Raw genomic sequence first — 4,512 nt, 5'->3', positions numbered from 1 at the left:
TTTTTTCAAAGATGATATTAGAAAGAAAAGATGGGCCAGGATGGGAGAAATCATTGTTTTCTGGTTTTCTTTTCACAGTTCAGGTGGAAAAGAAGTAAAGACTCAAATGGAAGAGGAGAAAATACTCTAAAAAATGCAGCCATTTCCTGGGCTGAAGCTTAAGAAAATTTACTGTTTAGAATTTTTAATGTTTATTTAGGTGGGTATGTTGAAGTCAACAGACTTATTATTTGTCTGTCCTACAAGTTAAAAAAAAAAGGCAAATCAATATATTTTCTAATGACAATGTCCCTCCTGCCTTATTTGTTGAAGAGAAGAGTGTGCCGTTGCTAGTAACACCCACATATAAGTAAATGAAACATTATTACGCAAGAATCTAAGGAACACTAACTGAAGAACAGCCTGGTATTAAAAAATAAATAGAAAGGACTCCTCTTAGTTGTAGCCACATGTATTTTCCTTTGCACTTCAGATCTCCAACAAATTTAATTTCTCTTCGGTTTGTCTTCAGAATTGGGGAGGAGAAACACTGGATTTGGCAGGCGCTGAGCTTGGAACCCACACTCACACAAGCAGTGCTGTTGGTTCAGACGATCCTTGTGGCCTGTAACACTTCTAGCCCCAGGGAAACCTCTGTTCCACATTTTTCCATCATTCCGCAAGGGAGTTCTTTTGCAGAAGGCTTTGGCTGTTCCTAAAGCTTTCTCTCATTTTGCCTTTGAAACAGCGTTTTGTAAGGTTGGAACATTGCAAGGTTTCCCCCTCCTTCTTTACCCAGATGTTTCTGGTTCTCAGGATGTACACCTGTGAAGCTGGGTCACTTGGGAAAAATGCTTGAGTTTTATTTACAGCAGAGGAGAACGGGATCTTCACATGCAAATGTTAAAAATGGTCATTTTGTTCTCAGAGATCAACTGCAATACTGCTAGGATAGAATTTGTAGGGAAATGAAATAAAATTAAGGTCTGTTCATTAAATATTTTTGAATGCCTACTCTGTCTCGCCTGCACTATTCTAAGTGTTGGGGATATAGCAGTGGGAAAAAAAGGGAAGAAGGAAGGAAGAGACAAATATCTGCTCTAGTTAGGGAAGGAGATAGGGGAAGGTGGGCAATATATATTATATATATAAAGATGGGCAATATACATATTATATATTTTATATATTATATATATGATAGATATACATATTATATATATATGAAATAAACAAATAAATATATAGTTCATTAGATGAAACTATCTTGAACTTTGAAAGATAAATTTACACACAGAGATGCCTGCTTTTTGCAATGCAGGTGGTCTCCTTGCTTGGATGAGAGATGACGTGTGTGAAGTGCCTAGCATAATATCTGACACATCGTAGGTGCTCAACAATATTAGTTCCTGTTATTTTTCTAGCTTGAGCTACCAATCAAAAAGTATTTTTGTACACTAAGTGTTGTAAGGCTCATTTCTAGCCAAATGCATCCCTTAACTTCAATCTAGAGGGACTTTAGGTACAGCTGTGATGGAATAATTCATATCAGCAAAACTTACTGTTAGTCACTCAATTCATTCTAAATCATTTTCATAATAAATATTATCAAGACTCTACTGTTTGTGAGACATAGCGACAGGCAACAGGAATCCAGAAGGCATAAAGCTACAGTCCCAACTCTCAGGAGTGATTAGATAGGACAGCAGCAACTCTAAAATAGTGTAGTGTAAGATCAAGTCTGACAGATAAATACAAATGAAGCCTTGGGGGAACCTAAAGAAGGAAAATCTCTATTTGTATTTTGGGAGAAACAGGAAGAAGAACATCAGGAGGGGCTTCCAGACACAGACTAGCTCAGAGATGAGCCACGCAGAACTGAATGGCTTGTGGGACAGGGGAGGGAGCCAGGAAAGCCTGGGAAGGGTCTAAGCCCTGAGTTTGCCTAAAACACCGAATGCTCAAGGGATGTGGGGAGACGGGCCTAGAAGGGGGCTTGAAATCACAACATGAGTGTCTCCAATGGCAGGGTGAGGGCAGGTATTCCATGTGGCCAGCACTGTGGCACATTTTGAGATTTTTGAGGTAAGAAAAAACATGACTGCATGTACAGCAGGCAGGAAATGGGAGGACCAGTAGGAAGTGTATTACCATCAGCCAGCTAAGCAGGAATGAGGGCCATAAGTAATTTATGAAAGGCTGGATCAAGGTAGCCGATGATTGTGTTTTACTGTCTGTGTGCACCTGTCACAGTTTGCAATTACCATAGTCATATGATCACATGGTTATGGGCTTTCTCCCTCACTAGATTATGAACCTCACATAAGCAGGGACCTTGGTTCTCCCTTCTTTGCTGCCTCCCTGATGCCTACAATGGTTCCTGGCACACAGCAGAGATTCAACAAACGTGTTGAATCACCGAATAGCTAGTGTGGAAATAGAATTGATATGACTTGACAAACCACTGATGCAGAACAGGTGGGAGACACAAGCATTGAGATACTGTGAGGAGAGTTTCCAGCTTGGTCCCGGAAGAATGTTTAACACATGGATGGGATGGTTTCTCACATATCAACTTACTTCCTTCTGCACTTGCATTGTGTATCTTTAAGACATAACTGTTTCTTTACATGACTCTTTTTGTTGTTGTTGTCCATTTGTTGCTTTATTATTTTGTTGTTGTTGTTCAGAGGTTTAGCAATGAAGTTTGTCTTGCATTTTTTATTAAGAGTATTTTCAAGGGAGGAGGCCCCTTCCGTTTTCTACTGGTAAATACTCAGGACCCTTGGAGGTATGTACAGTGAATTGGAAAGGTTTATCTGTAATCAGTAAGAAAAAATCTAGGACTTAGTTGGCTACAAATTTCTACATGGAAAGAAACTCTCTAGTTTTGATAAATATTGCTTCCAAGATTTAAAATATATTTTTAAAAGAGGTAGCACATTTTCTGAGTTACATTAAAATCAGAGAAGAAGGACGGATTTTCATATCTGATGTGGATGGAGTGGACAGGTCAAAGAAGAAACTGCATCAGAGAACTGGAAAGGAATGAAGGACATGTGACTGGAAGTTGATTTTTGAGAATGAATTTGTAACTTCTAGGAAAGTGAGGAATGCAAGGGTTTCTACGAGGAGTAGGGATTAAGGAGCCAGGAATTAGGTAGAAATACTTGGACACCATCTGCTGTGAGAAGTAGCCTTGTTCCACCTGGGGGTTGAGCTAAATTATCCTCCATAAGGAAGGCGGTACCTGCATTGTGAGGATTCAGGGAAAGGAGAGAGTGGAGGAACCGTCTCTTATAGGCATTTCATGGAAAATGGGAGTGGTGGTAGCAGGAATAGCAGTACTAGGCATGACGTTCTAGAAAAAGTTGGTTTAGCCAAGCCTAAGCAGCACTAGGTGTGTGGAGAAATTGATGGAGCTGATGGGTACAACCAGGAGAGTTTATGATCCCCTGCATACATCACGTTGAACAATTCCAAGGGGGCACCACTCACATGCAGCTTATATAAATGGGGTTGTGCTCCAAGGGATGACAGTCACACAGACAACTGCTCCAGTCACCTAGACATTATTCTCCGTTGCATTATTCCCGACTGGCCTCCTTTGAATATTGCAATGAACAGTACTGTCTGTCAGGGAGATGAAAATCTTGGGTTTGGATGTTAGAATTCTTTTGGTTGCAAGCAACAGAAACTCAGCTCAAATACGAGTAGCTTAAACAATAGAGGTGATATGTTGGCTCACTCCTGTACATTCCAGGGATCGAGTTGGCCTCTGTTTCCATCTCTTGGTATTGCCTTTCTCTGTGTGTTAGCATCCTATTTCTGGGTTTCTCCTGTGTGTGTGTGTGTGTGTGTGTGTGTGTGTGTGTGTGTGTATGTGTGTGTGTAATATGTTCCTTGGCAGGCCCCTCCCAGCACCACATGAAAAAGTGGAGAAAAACAGTTTCTTCTAGGGAAGGAATATTACTGTCTTCTGGATTACAGAGGATGTGACGAACATAAATGAAATATCTATGAGAAGGCTTAAGTAAGGTTGCTGGTAGGCCGTTCATTATTCCATCTGTTAAATTGTACGCTAAAAATTACTTCCTTAAAACACTCTTTTCTTCCTTGTTGAAGTAATTCCAATACATTCTTAAAGAAACCTGACGTGAAAAATTCTGTTTAAAAAAATCTTATTTCGGGGTGGATTTCCAACCTTAATTAGTAATGGATTGGTGAGTACTTTGCAATTTTCTTAGAAATGAATATTACTGGGTTAGAGTGTAATGAGCATTTGATGGAGAAGGTCAATACATTGGCGTGTGTTTTCAGTCTTTGTCACCTGGTTCTAGTTCCGTTTGGCAACAGGATTTTATACGTGGCTCTGTCAGTGCAGCCAGAAAACCTTGTGTACTTCACAACTTGCCACTCTTTTGAAAGCTTTAGTTAGAGACTGAAACTTATAGCACATGCTGCTGGATTAAGTGTCTAAAGTGAGAGTTTCATGGGCCTAAAATATCTCTTGTACCCACACACTTCCTGGTAGGC

Source organism: Rhinolophus sinicus, chromosome 17 (genome assembly GCF_057876585.1).
Source record: "Rhinolophus sinicus isolate RSI-liver-muscle chromosome 17, RSI-T2T, whole genome shotgun sequence".
Classification (NCBI taxonomy): domain Eukaryota; kingdom Metazoa; phylum Chordata; class Mammalia; order Chiroptera; family Rhinolophidae; genus Rhinolophus; species Rhinolophus sinicus.
The sequence above is the reverse complement of the archived record's forward strand: the minus strand, read 5'-3'. Positions refer to the sequence as shown.